General features: G+C 44.5%; 1 pseudogene; it reads right to left on the reverse strand.

Moving 5' to 3' along the window:
• Positions 1-1389: 1389 nt before the first annotated feature.
• Positions 1390-1555, reverse strand: LOC126090314 (U2 spliceosomal RNA; annotated as a pseudogene).
• Positions 1556-25035: the final 23480 nt, after the last annotated feature.

Raw genomic sequence — 25035 nt, forward strand, 5'->3', positions numbered from 1 at the left:
GAGAGAGAGAGAGAGAGAGAAGAAACACTGTGCTGTCAACACCAATACGCTGTCGTAAGTGTGGTAATCATGGTAATAAGATAATGGAGATTAGGACACATACAGGGGATATTTATAGACAGTCATTCGATATCGATGAATTGTAGGTGTTATGCTTCTGAATTTCTTTACGCCATCCGCGTATACTCTGATGGTTGTGAATCTCTTCTTGTAAGTTAGAGTGCTATTTTTCTCGTTGTGGCAGCCCTCTACCTGATTATTGACAGGTGGAGGACTAGACAGTCTTCTAACTAATGGAACAGTGCTGTCAGAATGTGATGGGATTTCGAGAAACTAGCAGGGGTCTGTGACTTGGTGGGGGACATCTTTTACTTATTGAAATCAGGTGTATTCAAATGCTATTTATGAAAGACAAGAAGTTTCGTGAGAATATTGCAGGTAAGCTATACTCTGACGAAAGGGGAGTTGAGAAGTCAGCTCTATACCACTTCTTCTAAGTGTTGTGGGCGAACATATTCTAACCGCTCATGTACATCTCGCAAAGTGACTGCAATGAGAAAATTAGAGGCTAATACAAAGATTTTTACCAAGAAACTGTCAGCGGCAGAAGCTCTGTCTTTTGTTTTCTTGATGAATAAGGCACAACATTCTTCGGTGAAGCTTGAGTGTCTATAAATGGATGGGCTGACATTCTAATAGGCAGAGTAAATCTACATCTACATCTTTATGCATACCTCGCAATCGATCATGCAGCGCATGGTGGACGGTAGCCTGTACCACTACGAGTCATTTCCTTTCCCATTCCACTCGCAGACAGAGTGAGGAAAGGAAAGACTGTCTACATGCCTCCGTATGAGCACAGCAACATTTCTCACATCTTATCTTCACGGTCCTTGCGTGAAATGTATGTTGGTGGCGTTAGAATCCTTCTGCAGTCAGCTTCAAATGTCATTTCTCAAAAGTATTCGAAAAGAGCACCATCTTCCCTCCAGGGACTGGCATTTTGAACTACCCGGTGAATGTAACCCGACTGCACGAAAAAAATTAATCATCATGCAAAGGAGCTCTCATGATCAGTTTAATTAATCAGTAACTCAATTTGATATCAGTGACATGCCAGTGGGTGGGCGGAAGTAAGGCAGAAAGTGACATGATAAGTAAGGCAGAAACAGACATGATTCGCGAGTTGGAACAGTAATCAGGCGTTTCTTTTAAGAAAATTCCAGTGCCACACCTACACAGAGAGAGATAGCCAGCGTAATAAAATCAGCTATATTACCGAATTTATAAAGTGATACATATTATTAACCTAATATATATAGCTCCTCTGTGCTGCTACATTAAGAGACTTAGTAGGTGTCGTGGCATTTGGCTACTTAAAGGGAGTTCGAAAGTTAGGAGGCATCCTGTGACCCAAGTAGAAGATGCTCCTAGCACTCTGTCATGAGCCAAAAATGAGTTTAATATTCTAGTCCTGTGATGCAAAACATAACAGATATTAAGCTGATAAGTACAGATTTTTTTAACCTGATGAGCGAATATTTTGAGGAAATATAGCCTATGCCATACCGCTGTACAGGATGTTCACAAGTAACGATACTTTAGCGATGTGAAAACGTTTTAGTTATGATCTGATTTCATATGTCTTCGAAAATAACACACATAAAAGGGAAGAATCTACATTGCGAGTATGAAATTCGACATGTATTGGCAAAACCCCTGTCTCCACTTGTATAAAGTGGATTTTTTTTTTTTAATGGTGAGAGTCTATGTCAGGGGTGGAATTACAGTTTGAAGTATATGTCCAAGTCATGTCTGCTTGTTGGGGGTGGAACTGCAGTAAGAAATTTACATTCAAGTCATGCTTGCAAGTCTCACAGAGTGCCACGGTCACTGACAGAAGTGGGCACGAGGCTTCAGTCGACCAGAGGCTGCAGCTTAATCTGTGACAGCTCGTTAGTGACAAAGAATTCTCCAATCTGTCAGCACTTGGCCACAACACAATCACAGGGCCAAATCCCCGTGGGAGAAACCTTTGGATTGCTGAATAGCGAACTGATCAGCATAATGGATCAGCAGCGACAGAAGCGGATGTATGTGTTGCTTGAGAAGGTTCAGTATGGCGAGTGTTTGCCCTGGATGATTATCCCCCAATGTAAATTGATCGGTTGACTGTTTAGCGGTCACAGTGACAGTCTCTCCGAGCTCTGAGCATCCGGTATAGCCTGCTTGTGGATGCTAGGAGTAGTGCACGCCAATGCCAGAATGGCTAGCGTGCATGAGGGTCTCCCCTGGCAGATGTGGGTGCAGTTGGCACATGATGCAATCTTCGTGATTACAAGTGTGTGCGATTGGAAGGTTTTCTTCGCCAGATATGTTTAGTGTAGGGGTGAAACGTTGTGGTGGAGGAGGATGCTTGTGTTGCCAAAGATCGATGCATATAAGACCTCGAATATTCTTAGACGTAAGCCCTACTTGTGGCAGAAATTTAATTACTTGATATGCAAAATGTTTTTGTGTGATTCTCAAACGCTGAAAATGTTTTGTTATGAATGAGAATCATCATGAGAGTGTGGTGAGTGTTTTAAGTGATCTATTTCACTCATCTAAAAACAATTACTTTGATAATGTAGAGCAAATCGACTATTTCTCGCTATTTTTGCTGGCACAATTGTGCTAGCTCTTCCTTTGTCCCCAACATTAGCGAATAGGAACTCAATGTTCTGAGGAGGGATGAAAACCTGTCTGGATGCATTTCTTCAAACACAAACAGGAAGTAGCCACTTGATAGTGACTGGGGGTTCTGGTACTGCGCGCTGCGGAATTTGAATCTGCACCAGACGTCATGGACGTCAAAGACCCGTGGAGGTTCCTGCACCATCACGCCGTAAGCTGTTGCAGCACGTGCCTCCTGGCCCGCTTTTAGTGTGTGGTGCCACAGTGGAACACGTGGTCGCAGTGGCCAATAGCGGCGCACCAATAGCATACTTAAGCGCCTGCCTCTCGCTCAACTAGTCAGTGTAATCTCGCATATGTCGGTTGACACCTCGCTTCGCGCTAGACAGCTTACTTCCTTGTTCTGTGTACAAGTGGAAGTGTTTGTTTCCTTGTGACTCCGTTGTTCGATCTTGTTGTATTCGTTCTGTCCTTCATTGGTTGTGTTTATCCTCTCTCGTGTTGTTGTTCGCGGGCCTCTCTGCATGTCCTGCCGTGCTTTCCGTCATTGCTACCTTGCGACCGTCCCGGTTGCAGTTACAACATTTTGGCGACGACGTAAGCAGTGATCGTTGCTGGTATGGAGGCGAAGTTGGTCTGTCTGTTGGAGCAACAGCAGCAGCTCATGCAGCAGCAGCAGCTCCAGTTAGACATCTTACAAAAGTTGCTGTAGATGCTAACGGACAAAGTCAATACCCGGGATGTGTTACCACAACAGCTTCAGAGTCCTCGGATGTCCGTTGCTTTCCCACGTCCACCGTCATTTACACCCTTTAATGACGCTAAAGAGGACTGGGAAACCTGTTTACATTAGCTGAAACAACATTTCACAGCTTTTCAAGTCACGGACGACTCCTTGCAGCCGTTGTTGTTTTTGTCTTGGGCCTCTCCAGACATGTTCTTTCTTCTCCGCAAGTTGGCACGGTTGTCCGATCCTGTGGCTCTCTCTTTCCAGGAGATCTGCCTTTTGCTGACAAACTATTATTCCCAATGCTAACATGTAGTCGCCTCTCGGCTGGAGTTCCACCAGTACCATAAACAGCCTGGTCAATCATATCGTTCCTGGGTCATGGACTTGCAGGGTCTCAGCCATCGATGCGATTTTACATGCACCAATCAGCAGTGTAAGGCTTCATATATGGACTCCCTGATCTGGGATGTGGTAGTTCAGCTGGTTTCCGACCCTGAGGTCCGTACTGCGGCGTTGAAACTCGACAACCCCTTCTTGGAAGAGATTCTCCACATTGCCCACTCCTTTGAAATTGCTGAAGCGGCTAACGAGCATCTTATGGCGCGACCACAGGTGGCAGCAATTGCGGCGTCACGGCGGTTTCCCCCCTCACGACGTCGACGTGGCCCGGCCGACAGAGGCCAGTGCCAGTGCCGTCAGGACTCCTCGTGTTCCGACGTCTCTATGGCGTCGGCGTCGGTGCCTTCGGTCGGCCCTCGTCGCCGGTCGCGCGGCCCACTTCCATCTTGCCCACAGTGCTTTACTGTCCATTCACAGGCTGACTGTCCCCACCACTTGAAAACGTGCACGCTGTGTAACAAGGAGGGCCACATCCGATCGGTTTGTCGTAGTCGCTCGACTCGATCCAGCGCTGCCCCTCCTGGGCCTCAAATACCGTCCATGCTCTGCAATCGGTGGTCCCACAGGATGACCCATCAGTGCGGAAGCTTTTTCTCACACTTCGCATTTTCACAGAGGATGCCAGTTTTCAGGTCGACAATGGGGCCACCATCTCCCTGATTAATATGGCGACATATACTTGGCTGGGCTCTCCTGCGTTGTCGCCTCCCTCTCGCCATTTGGTCACCTATGGAGACGGTTCCATTCCCCTTCATGGGCAGTTTGTCGTCCAGGCGACATACAAGCGTGTTCCCCGGCTCCTTGCCCTCTTTGTCGTCGACCATACGTCGGTTTCGAATATTTTTGACCTGGATGCGTTTCAACTGTTTGGCTTTTCAATTTCTGACGAAGTTAAGGTCATTTCCACAGCTGTTCCCTTTCAGGACTTGGACGAACTGTGCTCCGCTTTTGTGTTGTTGTTTGCACTGGATCTTGGATGTGCTTCCGTCTTTCAGGCACACATCACCCTATGGCTGGATGCACAGCCTCGCTTTTTCCGGGCCCAGCCCCTTCCGGTGGCCTTACGCCCAGTGGTCAAGCAGGAACTTGATCAGCTCCAGGCCACTGGCATGCTGGAACCTGTAACTTACAGTGCATGGGTGACACAACTGGTAGTCATACGGAAACCCAGTGGGTCCCTTTGGTTGTGTGGGGACTTCGGCGCTACAGTCAATGCTCAGTCCCTTGCTGACACCCCTTTCCCCGAAAGGAAGACCTTCTTGCCAAGCTTGCCGGGGCAGAGTAATTTTTCAAGATCGACCTAGCTGAGGCATATCACCAGTTGCCCTTGGATGCCGAATCTCAGAACATCGTGGTTATCAACACGCCTTTCGGATTGTATAAGTACAAGCGCCTTCCCTTTGGTGTCTATTCGGCGCCAGCCATTTTCCAGCGATTCCTGGAGCAGCTTACACAGCCGATCCCTGCATGTGTGAATTATCTGGATGACCTCTTAGTCACCGGGCATTCCCTCCAGGAACATTTGCAAAACCTCAGCGCCTTATTTCACATTCTGCAGTCTGCTGATCTACGCTGTTGGCTGGAAAAGTGTTGTTTTTTTTCAGCCAGAAGTGGAATACTTAGGCCACTGGCTTAGCAAAGATGGCATTCGCCCTTCAGGTCGTAATGTTGCGGCGATTGTGCCCTTCCTCGTCCCAAGGACTTATCTGAACTGCAGGTGTTTTTGGGCAAGGTTACTTATTACTTAAAGTTCTTGCCCCAGACTGCATCCCTTGCTCAACCCCTCAATCACTTGCTTCGCAAAGGTGTACCTTTTGTTTGGACTCCTGCCTGTGACCAGGCTTTTTTCCATTTAAAGGCGATGCTGAAGTCCGCCCCTTGCCTTACTCCCTTCTTTCTGGACCGCCCCTTTCGTGTGGCAGCTGTGTCGGCATTCAGCATTGGGGCTGTCCTCGCGCACTGGGATGCCGATGGCTCTGAACAGCCCATCGCTTATGCCTGTAAGATGTTGACCCCAGCACAACGGAACTACTTTGAGATTGAAAAGGAGGCCCTAGCGATTGTGTTCGCCATCCAAAAATTTCACACCTATCTCTTTGGGGCAAAGTTCACCCTCCTGACGGACCATAACCCCTTGGTTACACTTTTCGGACCCCACTCTCACCTTCCCGAGTGGACGGCTCAATGTCTCCAGCACTGGGACTGTTTTTACTTAATTACGCTTACACCATCTGGTTACAGCCCACCGCCCACCATGCTAATGCGGACACTTTGTCACGTCTCCCAACAGGCGCCGATCCTGCCTTTGACCAACAGGAGGCCCTCTGCTTCCACACTGACTCCGCCTGCCAGGATGCCCTGGACAGTCTACCTTTTATGGCTGCTCATGTTGCTGCAGCTACCTGCTGCGACTTTGTCTTGCATCAGGTTCTCAACTATGTGGTCCACAGGTGGCCGTCCTATGTTACTTGTCAGATGCAGTCTGATTTCAGCCCCTGGCGCCACCTGTCACACAGGCTCTCCGTGTCGATGATGTCCTTCTGTTGGCCATGGAGTCAGATGCCCACTGGTTGGTCATCCCTCCTGAATTTCAGCTTTGGGTGCTCAGTTTGTTACACTGCGGGCACTGGGCTATGTCCCTTATGAAAGTTTTGGCTCGCTGGCATGTGTATAGGCCCAGCATCGATGGCGATATTGAGCGCCTGGTCCATGGGTGTACTGTCTGTGCGCGTCACCAGGCAAGCCCCCCTCACCGGCCCTGAGATTGCGTTCACATCGATTTTGCGGGCCCATTTTTGGTGTCCGTCTGGTTACTCATTGTTGATGCCTACTCCAAATATCCATATGTTGCCCCCATGGCATCCACCACCATGGAGGCTACACTCATGGCCCTGGCCCAGGTTCTCATCATTGAGGGCCTGCCCCACACGTTGGTCTCCAATAATGGTCCCCAATTCACGGCGTCCTCCTTCCACGACTTCTGTCAGGCCAACGGTATTGAAAACATCCATAAGCCCCCTTTCCACCCTTCATCCAATGATGTGAAGAGAGGCTTGTCCGCATTTTTAAACACCAGTTGACTAAGGCGGTCGACACATCTCCAACCACATCGACCCTCATCCTGTTTTTGAGCACCCATCGCACTACGCCAATTGACAGATGCAGTCCGGCAGAGCTCCTTCACGGGCGACAGCTACGGACCCTGCTCCATTTGCTGATGCCATCCTCCTCTCGCTCCCACTCCTGGCCCTCGCAGCGGTATGCCCCTGGCATGGCCGTGTGGGCCGCGAGTACGGGCGCAAGGCGGGTTGGACACCCGCCATGGTCGTCACGGCCCATGGGCGATGTGTGACGTCGGTGCAGACGTCAAAAGGGTTGGAGCGCTGCCATCATAATCAGCTCCGCCCTCGTGCTACCACAGGACTTGCGCCGCCGCCTCTTTCCCTACCTCCTTCGGGTCATCATCCCAGCCCCCAGTTACCGTCTCCCCGCGGGCCTGCCGCTAGCCCTCTCCACCTCTGGGTGAATCGGCGGCTTCCTCCCCGCCCTGGACTCTGGATCGGCTGTCATGGATACCTCAGGCGTCCCTTCCTCCCGCCAATTGCGGCTGATATGCCCAGTTCCTCTTCCCACTGCTGCCCACCTCGGCACCGTCCAGGGCGTTTCCACCCCTACGTGCAAGTTTCAGAGGGGAGGGATCTGGTACCGAGCGCCATGGAATTTGAATCCGCGCTAGATGTCATAAATGTCAAAGACCCATAGGGGTCTCTGCACCATCGTGCCATAAGCTGTGGTGGCGCACGCCTCCTGGCCCACTTTTAGTGCGAGGGCGCCGCAGTGGAACACGTGGCCCCAGTGGCCAATAGCGCGCCCCCGATAACATACTTCAGCACCTGCCTCTCACTCAACCAGTCAGTCTAATCTCGCATACGTTGGTTGACACCCTGCTTCGCGCTAGAGAGCTTACTTCCTGTGTACGAGTGGACGTTTTTGTTTCCTTGTGACTCCATTGTTCGATCTTGTTGTACTTGTTATGTTCTTCGTTGGTTGTGTCCGTCCTCTCCTGTTGTGTTGTTGTTCGCAGGCCTCTCCACGGGTCCCGCTGCACTTTCCGTCGTTGCTACCCTGCGACCGTCCCAGTCGCAGTTACAACATGGGTCTCATCAAAGGATGTCGACTTCTGTTGCTATACTATCAAGGTGGCGATGCTTGAAACGTTAGTCTAAGTACGGAAAACTGTGCAGTAAACTGCTGTACATACACACTATTTTAATTTACACAGTACAGTAAACATATATTAGAAAAATTGACAACAAAACATTAGGTTTAAACAATGATTAACAATGAAAGAAAAGCTGTCAAACTTACTAAAATACAGTGGACATTTTATCCCTACTTTTTAGATGACAAAAACTCAGTCATTGTTTTTTTGGCATAATGAAGACAGTCTATTATGTGAGGCATAGTTGCGCCATTGTCTCATAAACATCAAATCAGCAGGTGTAGCAGTGGGCTGTTGCTCCAAATAACATGGTACGAGGTCAGGGGCTTCTGCTATGACACTGTGTGGCACCAGCTCTCCTTTGTCACTTTCAGGCTCATTGTCACTTCCATCATAGCAGTTCACTTCTTCCTGGTCTTGAGTCACAGCAGCAACTAAATCAGCGTCAGTAAGGTTCTCCACACGACCCATCCACTGCCATCCACTACGTCTCCTTCACATTTGGGGATTGTCTGTATCATTTTTAGTAGATTTTCCTCTTCGTTTTCAGTTAGGTTGTCCTGAAATTCAAGAGATGTCCACAGTTTTCTCCACGATTTTCTCAGAGTATTTTCTCAAATATTCTGCCGTGCCTCAGTGGTCCAATAAACACCACCCTTCACATTGGTCTTTTTTATTTTGACCACTAAAGGCATGCTATCATCTTGGATCATCGTTCTTAAAAATTGTTTTCTGTAAATCAATTTTAATGTTTGTAGTACGCCTTGGTCCATTGACTGTAGAAGTGATGTAACATTCGGTGGCAAAAACTTCACCACAATTTCTCCATCGCATAATTCCTCAGTGCAGGGGTGAGATGGCATGTTATCAAACAAAAGGACTGCATGGAGAGAGAAATGATTTTCCTTAGAAAACCTTCGAACAGAGGCAACAAATTGGCCGTGAAACCACTCTTTGAACATCGTACCATCCATCCATGGTTTTTTTCTGGCTGCAATAATATATGGGCAGGGACTTCATGTTGCAGTTTTTAAAAGCTCTGGGCCTATCAGATTTGCCGATCAGCATTAAAGGCAGCTTGTGATCACCAGCAGCGTTGCTGCACGCAATTAAAGTCACACGATCTTTCCACATTTTAAAACCAGGAGCTTGGTCTTCTGCTTTTGATGCCAGGCTTTTTTTAGGCAATGCCCTAAAATAAACGCCAGTCACATCAGCGTTATAAATTTGTTGGGGCGAATACATTTCCTTTCTTATAATTTTTTCAAACTCACTCAAGTATTCCTTCACTGCATCACGGTCAGAAGAAAGCTTCTCTCCAGTAATAGTTAGATGATAGATTCCATGTCATTTTTTGAATCTGTCCAACCCATACTCGCACTAAAAGACTCATCACCATTCATTAACTCTTTCAGGTAAACAGCCTTCTCCTGAACCAGTGCTCCACTCAAAGGAGTTCCCCTTTCTCTTTCCTGCACAAACCAAAGGAAAAAGAGCTTCAACCACTTTATCATGCTGGGACTGTTTCAAAGTCTGCCGAATTTCGAGTGTCTTTTTTGGAAATTTGTGGTAAGGTTATGGGACCAAACTGCTGAGGTCATCAGTCCCTAAGCTTACACACTATTTAATCCAATTTAAACTAACTTATGCTAAGAACGACACACACACCCATGCCCGAGGGAGGACTCAAACCTCCGACGCGGGTCAAGTGTCTTTCCTGAAGACGTTGCATAGTACTGTTCTAGTTCCACTTGGTTCTTCTTCCAATCACAAATGGTTGCTTTACCAACACCCAGGTCCATTGCCAGTTTAGACACATTATCACCACTGTCTATCCACTTCAAAGCATTCAGTTTTTCTTCGAGAGTTAACATTGTATGTTTCTGTTTACTCATGATGAAAATACATACACCACTACACCTGAATGAATACAATACAGCTGTTACGCATGCCAGTGATCGATAACATAACCAAGCACTTTGCGAGCCAACTGGCAGTGCAGTGAACTCAGACACTACATAGGTCTCAACAATGCACAACAAGGGCAGGGAGTGAGAGTAATCATTGTTCCCACACTTGCTCCCATTTGTTAACATGGTGTACCTACTTGCCTACTTGGTACACTTCATTCTAGAAACTAATCACCATAATTCCAGCTAATCCGAACAAATCAGTAATCCAAACAAGGTCTGGTCCCAATTAGTTCGGATTAATGAGACTCTACTGTACTTAATTATTTTCATGTTTATAGACGTAGAGATGGACCATGCCGCTTTTTGTGATGTGATCACCAATCAGTAATTACCACCCATATTGTGTAAGAAGCTGGGATCACACTCTAGTTATCCACAGACCTGGGCACAAGGCTTCTGGACACAGTGGAAGCAGACATGTTATTCATGATCTTTGCTGAATGTTTAGGTCTTTATTAGCAATGTTTCTTTAGGGACATGTTATTTCCACAGCCAATTTGTAGCACTGTAATCGGAGCAGGACATCATGTCCACAGTTTGTGGTAGTAGAAAGCTAGAGCTTCCTACCACCTCTTATTTGTCAGCACAACTGCACAAAAGATTGCCATCACTGGACACTTTGTTCCAAGATTAGTGCGACTTCCGGTCTGCAAATCACACGAGCCAGCCCTTTGTCCTTATCTCTCTCCCAACCAGGGTGCAAAGGAATTAGCAAGATGGCCGGCGTGGCTGCAGTTCGTGGAACATGTGCCTTGTAGCAAGTGTGAAGACATGATTGGAAGGTTTTTTCGCCAGGTATGGGTTGTGGTCATGGAGGAGGGCGCTTATGTAAACACATGTTGGACCTCAGATGTATGATGAACGTTTTTTCCCTACCAATTGCAATATTCTACAAGTTGATCAATTTTGAGACATGTACCATCAAATATGCAAGCAATCAATCAAAAGTGTCACTATTTCTGAGGAACTGATTGGTTGTGTGACTGATGCAGTAAGGATTTTGACCTGGCAGCACCAATATCCACCAACAGGGTGTGAGACAACGTCATAAGAGTAAGGGCACTGCAGTTGAGTTATTTACCACTAGGAAGGATCCTTGACTCCCGCAAACTGCTTAAATAAATAACATGTAGCAATATATTATTGACATTGATTTGAATTTTGTGTCGTGAGGTCCTTCCTCCAGAGCACAGACCGAGTTTTCCTCCCAGCAATTGTCTGATGGGGAGGGAAGGGGTGATTTTCCAGGAATGTCGAATGTGGCTCAAAGCAGGACACATCTCCCTTTTCCCAGAGGAGTGAGGGTGAAGGGGTGGGTTTTTCAGAAGGATAGATTGTCCCAAGGGGGTCATAAACCAATTTTTAAAACAATAGGGACTCATAAACCACTTAGCAAACCAGGAGGATAAGGAGGAATAATTTGCCTCTGAATATATGCAGCCCTCACAAACAAAATGTGCTAGAACTCTCTTTATCCTACTACTGGCAACAATCGTCTCTTCGGTCCAGCGTCAACACATCTGCAGTCATCTGTCTCTGGAGAAATGCTAATTCCAGTGAGAGCCCTGTCACTGAATACTTTTGCTGACAATGTGGCCCATCTCATGTGGTGAATAACTTTTTGCCAAAATCTCAAGGTGACAAGTATTGTACTCAACCTTTGGTGTGCTGTACTTGAAATCTTTGTTTTGCTTGTTTTTTCTGCTGGTGTGTGTGTGTGTGTGTGTGTGTGTGTGTGTGAGAGAGAGAGAGAGAGAGAGAGAGAGAGAGAGAGAGAGAGAGAGAGAGGGCGCAACAAATGTTCCTGAGTGGCAGAAGGATTTGAGAGAGTGTGAAGCTAATTTAAAGAAGGAAATGTCAACAATCAAAATTCAAACTTCTCATATTACTAACTAAAGAACCAAACTGTCTACTACCATCAGCGCTGTTGCTGAGATGAAAACAAGGTTAGAGACACATATTAGGGAACCTTGGTAAGAGAAAAAGTAATAGACGAATGATAAGACTACGGGGTTACAAACTCCAATATAAACGTTAGCTGGGAGTTACATGGTGAGGTAAATAAACAGTGTGGTCTAGTAAAAAATGAAGTCAGTGAACAATTTCATGAGGTAAATAATGAATACGAGAATTTATGAAAGTACAATTTCAAATAGTAAAGCAACAAATCTGACAGACAGACGAGGGTGACTGTACTAAAACAAACTAAAGACTCAGCTGCAATGGTTACTCCTGGCTGTACGTTTGCTAGTTTAGAGGATTGAGCAACTGACTTAGTTGATCAGTAGGTACAAAAGAAAATAGAAGCGACTGTCAAATACACCACAGTATGCAGCACTCTCAGGTAGGCATGGGTAGGAATTCCAGAAAATCTGGGATAAGTTCAAAATAATGAAAGAGAAGATAAATAAACAGCAACTAATGAGCAGTAATGGACTGTCAGCAGAGCTAACTGAAGAACTGGAACAAGGTTTTCGAAGCAATTTCCAAAGTTGAGTCCAGACGGAGAATTACAAGTGACTTATTTCTTGAGGGGTTTTCGATATCATTATCTAAATGTTGAGATGACTCAAGAAAAATAGATTACACACCTTGAAGGGGATGCTGTTGAGTGGGCTGGACGACACTCAGATGCAATCACTTCCTGGGAAGATTTCCAGGAAAAAATTAAGAGGAAACACTGGTCATCCAGTATGCAAGAACATCGTCATTATTTTATTCCAAATATTACACCAATACTTAGTGTAGTTATGTATATAAATCAGATCTAAATATTTGGATAATCAGTTAGAAGAAACTAATTTAGTAAAGTTTTAGTGTAGAGATTGCTCTATCAAGTCAGAAAGGAAATTTGGTATTGGTAATGGATGACTGTGAATGATCTATTGAGAGTTGTCAAAGGTTTCAATATACCACAAAAATATGATGTTAACTGTACACAAAACTAAAATCAATAGGGGAATCACAACGAGGTAACTCAGTATCTATCCAGATCCTAGAGGAAAAATGAAAGTAAGTTCTGTAAAATTAGTAAGTAAAACAATCAGTAATATCCTAGGAATTAATGATGATGATGATTTTTGGTTCAAATGTCTCTGAGCACTATGGGACTTAACATCTATGGGCACCAGTCCCCTAGAACTCAGAACCACTTAAACCTAACTAACCTAAGGACATCACACAACACCCAGCCATCACGAGGCAGAGAAAATCCCCGACCCCGCCGGGAATCTAACCCAGGAATGGGAAGCGAGAACGCTACCGCACGACCACGAGCAATGATTTTTGGTTTGTGGGGCGCTCAACTGTGCAGTTATCAGCGCCCATACAAATTCTCAACCTTTGCTCAGTCCGATTTCGCCACTTTCATTAATGATGATGAAATGATGAGGACAACACAAACATCCAGTCATCTCGAGGCAAGTGAAAATCCATGACCCCACTGGGAATCTAACCTGGGACCCCATGCTTGGGAAGGGAGAACATGACCATGAGCTGCAGACTCCTAGGAATTAGTCAACCAGATAAATCTCTGGTGTTCATGTCCAATAATGGAAATAGCCAGGTTTCATCACACCGATCGTTTTCGAGTTCCTTGTGGGGAAACATTGAACGTTCTGGGGCAGAAGCCAAGCCTCAGGACATGACAATACAGCCATAAGCCCATGGGGTGGAGGAAGAGTAGCACTTGCATGGAAGGTATCTACACAAGAATGACTAATAGAAGAAGAGGAATCTAACAATGAAGAACAAATTGAGTCAGTAGTTGTAGTTGAAATATTTGGAACAGAGGTAGACAAATAACTGGAAGCAAAGGAAACTGGTTAAAGAAGAAACTAGATTACCTACAGTGATAAGTAAATCTACCTTTTCACAGTCTCTGTAGATACCACCTAATTTAAATTTAGAAGTACTACTGGGCTTGGACTGCATGTTAGCATACCAGGCATCCTTAAACGTTAAGACTAATGCCTTATGCTGGTCATATAAAAACTGCACATAGGAAGTACCATTTAAAATTAACTCAGTAACAATTTTGCAAGAGGTACAGTTAGATCATATTCATTTCCTCTATATCACTAAGGCAGTGGTGAAAGATAGTACCACAGAGGAGGTAAATGAACTTATAAAACAAACAGAGGCAAAGTCTTGGGATCTAAAACATTAATGAGGAACCAAAAAGAGGAGCTACATGCTATTTTACTGAAATGTAAAGTGGTGTCCTCTGATAAACTAGGCATAATAGGAGAGTATGCATGTATATAAGTTTAAAATAAAGGCTAACACAACTTTCTTTTGGAAATTATATTCAAACACTATCAATCTCATTGTTGATGGTAAGGAAACCAGCCACAGAAGTGTACTTGGTGTTAGACACAAGGACATTAACTCAACACACAGGACCTTATAGAAACCATCCAATGAGCTTTCAAGAATTGTTGGTGAAATCTGAACAAGTGGAATTCTTTAGCTCCATGGACCTGACGGACAGTTATTGGCGGGTCCAATTACATAAAGGTTCGTGGTTTTACACAGACTTCTTATTTGAAGGGAAATCATGTCTGCAGTGCTGGACGAAAAATACACTTGTGTGTGTATGTGTGTGGTTTGAGGTTTTCGGGCGCTAAACAGCATGGTCATCAGCGCCCAAATGCATAGAAACAGGAACACATGCGGTGAAGGGACGAAGACGGACAGCGAACAAGGAGAGAAATCAAAGTGAAACAAGTAGGTAATCGTGACTGGCGGACCTCTTGCCTAAAACCTGGGTGAGCCAGTCACCCAGCAGCACATTAAAATCCTTTCCCTAAAATCCGAGGCAACAAATTGGACAGGATACAAAACCGTAAGACCTTAACCACAGTAGTTGCGTCGTCTTGCAAAATAGAGGGCAAATCCGGTGGAAAGGAAACCATTGCCCTCTGGTTAGAGAATACAGGACAGTCAAGTAAAATGTGGCGGACAGTAATCTGGACGCCACAAGCACTGCAGATTGGGGGGTTCTCCCGCCGGAGTAAAAAACCATGTGTTAAGGGACTGTGCCCGATGCGGAGGTGAGTGAGGAGAACCTCATCCCGCCTGCACGACTGGTAGGACGTACGCCATGGCCGCGTGGTGGCCTTGACCAAACGCAGCTTATTTTCACCGACTGCCAGCCACTCCTCTTCCCATTGATGCATAACATGAAAACGCAAAAGGGACGGCACATTCAACAACTTGAGGGAGGGAACATGCATCTTTGGCAGCCACATCCGCCAGTTCGTTTCCCCTAATACCCACGTGCCCCGGCACCCAGCAGAAGGAAACCTCCTTCCCCTGCCGTTGCAGGTGGAGTAGGGCATCATGGATGTTCTGGACGACCGTATCCGCTGGGTCCAAGTGTTGTTTGGTCTGAAGGGCACTCAGGGAGTCAGAACAGATGAGAAACTTAAGACTGGGAACACATCTCATCTGTTCCAATGCCCGCAAGATCGCAAACAATTCGGCATCAAAGATGGTAAACGCCGCAGGAAGCCGTAACTTGACGACTCGATCAGGGAAAACAACAGCACAACCAACAGAGTCCCCCTGTTTAGAGCCATCCCTAAATACTGGTACATGGTCAGGATGCTGGTTTAAAATATTGTAAAATAAGGAGGTAAAAACAAACGCAGGAGTGCAGCTCCTTCGGTACTCTGACAAGTCGAAAGGGACGCTGGGCCTCTGGAGCAACCAGGGAGGCAGGCGGGTAAAACCCTGGAGTTGGGGTGCCACACGCTCCATACCAAGGGACTCAAGCAAATGCTTGGCACGAATCCCAAATGGTCACGTTGCCCTTGGACGACTGGAAAAAGAGACGTTCCATAGGCGGTCGGGCAACAGTAGGGAATGCAGGGGAGGTAGGACAGGCAAGGAATTGACACACCCGTCGCACCATGAGGAGTTTCCGCCGGATTGCGAGCGGCGGTTCCCCTGCCTCTGCACACAGGCTGGGGATGGGACTGGTACGGAAGGCACCAGTGGCGAGCCTGATACCCTCATGGTGTACTGTGTCAAGAATCTTCAGATACGAAGGCCTCGCTGACCCATACACGGTGCATCCATAGTCAAGACGCGACCGGACGAAAGCCCTATAAAACTGCAGCAGACGCGCCCGATCTGCTCCCCAGGACTGATGGCTCAGACACTTCAAAATATTCAGCGCCTTCAGGGCCTGCACCTTGAGGTCTTTAAGGTGCGGCAACCACGACGACTTGGAATCAAAAGTGAGGCCCAGGAACCTCACAGTGTCTCTAAAAGGAAGAATGGTGTCCCTCAGACGCAATTCAGGGGAGGTAAAAGCACGTCGAGAACGATTAAAATGAACACACACACATTTGTCTGCAGAAAAGGTAAAACCCGTCTTCGCAGTCCATGCCTCTAATTGCTTTATCGTAAGCTGCAGCTGCCGACTAGCAGTGACAAGACTGGAGGAAGAACAGAAAACAGCAAAATTGTCCACAAACAAGGAGTTATAAGCTTCAGCACTGTAGTGGGTTCCAGCAAGTCCTCCATGTGACTTCCATTACTGAACCACTACTCCACCACCTGCAGAAAAATGTTCATTGGAAATTGATCCTGGTAGGTGACAAAGCTTTCAAAGACTCAAAACAGGTCCTTCTGCACCCCTCATGTTTCACGGGATATGGCCCTGTCAAACATATTTTCCTGGATGCAGATGTGTCAGACTATGGGGTGCAGACAGCCCTGTCACACGCAATTGGGGGGTGTAATACCCAATCGCTTTTGTGTCCAAAACCCTCACTGTTGCTCAGGAAAATTATAGGGAGATTTAGTACAAAGCAGTAGGCACCATTTTTGACCTTAAAAAATTCCATGATTACGTGTATGGTAGGCATTTCGAATTCATTACTGACCGTAAACTTTTACCTCTTCTTTCCAAGGCATCAACAAACATTCCAACTAAAACTGCAGGTCGCCTTCAGCAGTGGTCCCTGTTCTAGCTGAGTTGTAATAATGATATTCAGTATCTCTCCATCATACAACATTCAAATACTAATCTACTTCTCTGCCTACCCCTGATAAGGACCCATGTTCAACAAGGATCCTAAAGTGTGTTTCCACCTGGACACTACTGCAGAAGAAGCCAGGGCTAACCTTTGACTAGATGCCAAGTTCATTGCATGCCATGCTGTGGAGGGTCTATACCTTGGGGGGACCTTTCTGGTATGCCACCAGACCACAAACAAATCTGGTAGCCAGAGGTCCAACCCTACTGACTCCATCAAAATGCGTTCTGAACGATGTCTTGCTGCTCCAATGGCTACACCTGGGTAGTCATCCTGCATCTCTCCAGCAGTGCATTTTGCCGCTTCTCCACGTCAGGCACTGGAGTGTGGTGCTCTTTACATGTCTGGCATGCCACCAAGTCTATTCATGTGGCATCAGCACTGCTATTACTCAAATGATATCCTCTCGCACCATCTGCCACGGCAAGCACGTCACCCCTACACGCTGCTTCTTCCCTTGACTAGTGTTCTTGTACTTACTCCAGACTTCATTTGCATTTCAAGCGACCTTTCTTGCGCCACACACAGCTCATTGCCATAAAAATTAGCAGCGAGTTCCCTTATGTCTCCCAGATGTCTGTGACATCAACTAGTCAAACCACATCTCAAATTTTTTTCTGCCAAAGGACTTCCTGACACCATGTCACAGCCAATGTGAAAGAAATGGCATTACCCTAGTTCATACTGCATCCTTCCACCCTGCCTCAGATGGACTAGTGGAATGTTTTGTGCCCAGTTTTAACATCCAAATGTCTAAACTAATGTCACATCTTTTGGATGACACTTCCTTTTTCTAGCATTCTACAGGTCAATCCCACAGGACAGCTCCTCTCCTGCTGAGAAACTTTGTGGGCAATCCCATCAGTCACAATTATCTATCCTTTGTCCCACAGTTCACCCCCCCCCCCCTTACTCTGCAGTTTAGCCATGACCAGTTTACATTTAATGACCCATGTGGGTCCTTATTTTTACTTAGAGACACCAAAATTAATGGTTTCCGGCAGTAACTGCCAAAATTACTAGGCAGGGCTATGGCTGAGGTAACAACTCAAGACAGCACACAGAGCTGCAAATATGACAACCAATTATAGCCTTATCATGACCCTTCTCCTGACACTGAGAAACTACCACTTCTTGTTGCACATATGGAACCACCCACCATCCCCACCTCAGACACTGCTGGGACATATCAATCACTGCGGTGGCTAATATATTGGAGGGCCTTCAACAGCTCCATGTGCTACGTCAAGATTGACACCAATGAATGTGGACGTCGTCCCCTAAACTACCCCAGCTGCCATTGCAGAAACTGCCTACTCCAGAGACATCAAGATAAGCTTCTCCATCTCCTCCCTCCAAAGTGGCGGGAGGGGGGGGGGGGGGGGGGGGAGTGAAGCTGTACTGAGGCCCAATGCCTGTGATGTCAGCAACCAAAATCATTGCTTCAAAGCTGCCTAACACAAAGGGGACAATTTTCTGCAAGACAGACAGTCATGTTCTAACCGTCAACCAGGAAGAGAACCAAGTTTCCCTAGCAGCCACAAGGACCTGTTTTATCCGCAAAGCGTGACTGAAAATAGGCCCAGCTGTATCCTAGTGCCAAGTGATTGAGGCAGACCAGACCACTTCAGTTCAAGTGAGTTTTCTTGGGCCAGGCACCGATTCCATCAATCAGTACTCTTACTCAAACTTCGCTGCCGTTCACGTCCGACTTTGCATCACCGGGAGCTGCCAGCCGTGGACTATTGATGACCTCTGTCCCAAAGTAGGTGGGAACTCTGTTGTTGTGGCACACTTGTAAATTTATTCCCGTTGAACTTCATTTTAAGGAATTTACCTTTTTATTTCTTTTCTATCATTAATCAGTGTTCACGAACTATAAGTAGAGCGGCAACTAAGTCGTCTAGTGTAAAGTTTGAGCACTATGAGGAATAGTTGAATGTTTTTATTTAACTTTAGTTTGTTGAATGAATTCATCATCTATTAGTTGACAACGTAATTGAGCTGTTGGAGTGAGGAAATTTATGGATGATACCAAACTATTAATGGCCTACTTCACAATCAGGCCCACAAAAATGTGATTCCAACAGATCACAGCTTTATCCTCCACTTGTGTCAAACTAGGCAACTGCTTAGGAAATGCATATGGTTAACAGAACCACTCTCCTAGGCTTTAATACTGGCTGGTGACATCAGAGCCATTGCTTCTCCTTCGTCTGTATCTTCAGCTGTCCTCATGATGCAGAGTAGACCACATTACAATTCTTGCAGTACAGTGGAATGAACTCTGCATCCTCAATCTGACAGTCAGGCACAGTGACTACTCAGCTACAAAGGCAGACTTGAGAATAAAGCACAAATTAAGAAGTTATATTGTGCCATCTGCCACAAAGCAACAAAGTACATAATCTGAATATAATAGAGGGAAACATTCCACGTGGGAAAAATATATCTAAAAACAATGATGATGTAACTTACCAAACAAAAGCGTTGGTATGTTGATAGAGACACTAACAAACACAAACACACACACAAAATTCAAGCTTTCGCAACCCATGGTTGCTTCATCAGGAAAGAGGGAAGGAGAGGGAAAGACGAAAGGATGTGGGTTTTAAGGGGGAGGGTAAGGAGTCATTCCAATCCCGGGAGTGGAAAGACACCTTAGGGGGGAAAAGGGACAGGTATACACTCGCACACACGCACACACACACATCCGTCAACACATATACAGACACAAGCAGACATATGTAAAGGCAAAGAGTTTGGGCCAATACTTGAAATAAATGTGTGTCTTCTCATTAACAATGTATCTTACTGTGCACTCTTGTTTACAATGACCATGAATTATAAAATTGCTTTGATGTTCAGAACATCACAATTACACTGATATGGACTAAGCCTAAAAATGGTATGTAGTATGTAATAGATTCCAACTGAGTGAGTATATAACTAGTTTTCTCTTGTCCCCGTGGCATCATACACATTGTTGCGGATTTTCTTCCTCCATGGCTTACACCTTACCTCCAAGGCAGGTCCCAATGACGTGGAATAAACTGTCTGACCAGCATGTACTGTGAATGTTGTAAGATGTTTGGTGTCACCCCGGCTCGCAGATAAACTGTGTCCATGCATTTCATAATAAATGCTCATAAATAAAACATTCACCCACACAGCAGATTATCTAATTCATTAGGAAAATGAACTTTTTATAGTGGCCATCATCACCTGTCGGTTTAAAATATGCTTGTGCAACACATTACTTCACCAAGTGATATGTTACACTATAGATTCCTTTGCTTAGATGAAAGATGTCATCACTACCAAGAAACGCCAACCAAACAGTAAATATGCAAAGTTCTAAAGCTAGTTTTAACCTTCTCAACTACAAGTATCAATGTCTTGGGTCTATCTGAAGTACAATCCTGTTGTACTTGTGTCTCATTTGTAATGCATATACTTATTCATGTTTATTAGACGTCGAATGCTCCACGATGAATTGCAATCCATCAATAATAGGCATGTATTTGACTCTACTTCACTTTGATCTAGTTTCTTACCCTTTCTTCCAGGTTACCATTCTTTTACTATGGATATGGGACTTCAGATAACAAATAGTTGTCACCCATATGGACCATTAAGCAATAATTTGCAATATTTCTTGATGAGCTATTCATTACCAGTACTTTCAGTCCAGTAGCTATCTAGTTTAATGGTCCATATTTCATCTAATCAAACACACTGCTTCCAGAACACAAGATTTTCTAGCCATACTTGTAACACTTTTGGAAATCACTGGAAGTATGCTACACATTGGGCAAGCATGTGAATACAGGTTTTAATAAATGGATGTAACAGAATTTTCACACTGGAGACTTATTGAATGTGGTTTAAGGGGGAGGATAGCCAAGGTATTCCAAGCAGAGGAGAAAGAAAGGAAAAGAAAGACTAAGGATATTAGAACCTAAGAAAGAAAGAAGATAGACCCCAAAAAGCTGATATCCATCCCCCTCTACCACAGGATTCCCTCCTTGATAGATTCTTTGGCGAGGAGCCAGAGGATGAAGTTGTTCATTGTTTGGCATTGGCATACCCTACAGAATGGACTTCCCCAGTTTCACCCATATGGGCCCCAAAACACAGGCCTAACACCTTATTATTGATGTCAAGTGGAGATGATAGCAACATGCCACAGTAATCATCAATGCTTTTGTAAACTCCACATTCAAATTAAACTAATTCCATGGACTAAATTACCCAAAACTCCCATAGAAAATTCTTATAAGCCCAACCACATAATTTATCACATAACTTATCATCTAAAATAAATATTAAAAAACAAACAGAGATTCCTATAAGAGGAGTATATAAGACTCTACAAAACTCACAGACCTATACTGGGGACTAAATTACCCAAAACTCCCATACAAAACTTTTATAAACCCAACCGCATAACTTATCATCTCGAATAAAATTTTAAAATATAGAGATTCCTCCAAGAGGAGTATATAAGACTCTACAAAAGTCACAGACCTCTACAGGGATATTGTCCCATGTAGTTTTTAAAGGAAACATAACATTCATTGTCATGAGGCCAGCTTCCTCATCAAACACCTTCAGCATTCATAAAACTACCACCGATCCAGAGAAGTTTAGAACAATTAACAAGCATTTGTCATCGGGAATTCTATTATAAGTTACCTATCTTTCCAGTCCAGAAGGATAGCATACGGAACTCACACTCTTATGTGCTCTTTAAATTAGCATTAGAATAGATTAACAAACTCAGGTAAATTCAACTACTTTGCTACTTTGGAGGAACCCCAAAACTAATGGTACCAACTTATGTAGTAATTGTCACGACACACCTCTTTCCGCAGAAAGATTTTCTTTACGCAATCTTTTAATTCTCCACAATAATAGTGTCCCCATTTACGTATTCTCCTTTGCCTCTAAGGTAGGCCATTCTTTTCGTTTAGGTCCACCTATTCCTTCCATCACACCATACACACATACAGATAAGGGTACAATATCCTGTTAAAAGCGTTAATAACTCGACCTTCTACTTTTATACATATCGTGGTAAAATACTTCTACCATAGCCCATATTCATATATGTTTTTTTTAATGACTTATGTGCTATATTTATTTTACTCCTATGCACATACTCGGTACTGTAGCTCCGAATACCCTCCTGTTACATGGGTCACCAATCTTACTGGATGTTAGCCCATTCTTTTTACACTTCATAGCTACGGGCATATACCCCTTAACCCTACCTGTCAAAAGCAACGGAGCTAACATCCAGTTCCACTTAGAAAAAGAAATAACTCTTCTATGTCCTGGCTAAAGTACGTTAATTTCTGAAAAGAAAAGTTACCACTCACCATATAGCAGAGATGCTGAGTTGCGGATAGGCACAACAAAAAGATTGGTCATGCCTATCTGTGACTCAGCATCCCGCTATATGATGAGTGGCAACTTTCCTTTACATAATATTGTTACATTCCATATTCAACTTTCCATTGCTTGATTGTATGTTGATTTCTATTGTTTGCTACATACTAATGAAAAACTGTGTTAGTTGTAAACTGTTCTTATGACACATCTTTTGGTCATATCTATATTTATAGAAACCTTTTTTCCAATCATAGGGTCCACCAAGAAAACAGCCTTCAGATGTGAAATCCTGATAATTTTGTAAGGACTTCCATAATGATGGAAAAACTTTGTTTCTTTCTTTAGTTGTAAACTGTGATCCAAAACTTTTACTACCATCATGTCACTGAGTTCAAAATAAGGGATGCTTGCTTCTAAATTATGTTCTAGTACTCAACATTGTGCATACTTTCTTAAAATAACTTACTAGTTAGTAAACCTTCTGTTTGAGGCGAAGAAAAAATGTTTAACAATGGTTCTCCTATATTTATTCAACAATTCTATTGGGGAAAGTCCAGTTGACAAGTCACATAATTCATTAAGGGTAGCTTGAAAACTCTGGGATCATCTGTGCCCAGATCATTTGTTTATTTCTCTAGATTGCGGTTTATTGGTAGAATTCTGAAACGATGCAGTCCTTCAACAAAGGAAATTGTTTACAATACGTTAGTTCGTCCAGTCTTAGAGTACTGTTTGTCTGTATGGGACCCTTACCAGATGGTTCCAAAGAAGAGTGGAAAGGGTGACTGGTACATTTAGCCATCGCAAGAGTGTTACAAATCTCATAGAAAGTTTGAAGTGGGACACACTTACAGATAGACGGCGGGCTAAATGGAAGGGGCTGCTCACTAAATTCCGAAATCCAATCTTCACTGAGAATGTAGAGCATATATTATTACCACCAACTTTCAAATCGTGCAACGATCACCATTCAAAGATAAGGGAAATTAGAGCTCGTACTGAGGCGTTCAGACAGTCATTTTTCCCTCGCGTGATCCGCGAGTGGAACAGGACGGGGGGAATTGTGCCCTCCGCGACACACCGCTTGGTGGCTAGCGGAGAATATATGCAGACACGTAGTTAGATTTTTAAAATAATAAATTTTTATCATATGTTGGAAGCAGTTTCATATACTGAAATGTTCATATCGCTTGTGTATGAACCAAATAAGATTATCTACCACTATTTTAGGTACACACACTTTACAATGGTATGGCTTTTCATGTTGTCTCCAAAACACAGTATCCCCTTTGAAGAACCCCTTCTGTTTATCATCCTCTACTACCATATCTTCCGTGCACAAACTTATTACTTTTCCAAGATATCCATCAGTTTTCAACTCATCTTTTATTTTCTGCAATATTACACAGGACACTATTCTTCTCCTCTGACAGTAAACAAGTAACTGTACAGATAATGCGATTGCCTCTGGTTGCTGAATAAGAGTAGATAAAATCACAAAAAAATTAACCAACATCATACACTAAATAAAAATGCTTTCAGTTCACATACTGTTTTTTGAGAGGCACACAACATCAGGTACGCCCTGTGGTGTCCTCATCATGAAATAACCAACCACCGCTGAGATTTGGGCACCACATCTTAAATCTAAGCTTCTGACCCTTTCACTCTTCTTTATTATTTGGCGCCCAGCATCTACACACAGTACTATGCCTAAAATCAAGCATAATACACTACTAATAAATCTTACTGCTTCTACACATAATAAGTTGCTTAACAGTTTATGTAAAATACTTTCATAGAACAATGCTCCGTTACATTACATATTGCTGTTCGAATACTACTCAAAACAACAATAAAAACGCAATACGCTTTGATACAAGTAGACTGCAATTACTACTGAAACTAGTTTTAGTGACAAAAATAAAAGTGTGAAGTGCGATGGCAAAACGAAGTTCGCACACAACGCAGAGGTTGAACACACGAAACAAGAGTGAAACAGAGTGACAACAGAACCAAGAATCTGCAGTAAAAAAAAATAAATAAATAAAAATAAATATAGCGTTCTTTTCTTAACAGACAGCCAATCAATGGGAATAGTGAAACTGGGTGCAAGTATAAAAAATGCTACTGATGTTGACCTGCAGGAAAAAATGAAAGATGAAAATGAAGACATCATGTGTATAGTTGGTGCCAACGATGTCACAAGAAGCGAGGCACAAAATTGTTTAGCAAGCCTGGAAATGTTCTTAGAAGCTAATAGATCTGAGGCCACCACCCCAGCAACCCAGTGCAACATGCAGCTGTGTGTCTGCCTTGTAGGGCCGCGTTGTCAGGGCTGAGCTGGCAGCTGGCTCAGCGATCTTCTTCCCTGCTGACTTAGTGCTGCTCCGCTGGGAGCCACCAAGTGGCCCGCTGTGTCCTTCCCCGCTGGCGTAGCTGGCAGTAGCGAGCTGTGGAGTGGCCCGCCACTGGCTTGCTATGGACCCCGTGTTGGCCTCAGAGGGTCAAATCAATGACCCGCCATGGAGTGGGACGCTGGTGGCCCATCTGTTGCTGCATGTAGTCCAGTGGTGTGATACGCCCTGA

Source organism: Schistocerca cancellata, chromosome 6, assembly GCF_023864275.1.
Source record: "Schistocerca cancellata isolate TAMUIC-IGC-003103 chromosome 6, iqSchCanc2.1, whole genome shotgun sequence".
Lineage (NCBI taxonomy): Eukaryota > Metazoa > Arthropoda > Insecta > Orthoptera > Acrididae > Schistocerca > Schistocerca cancellata.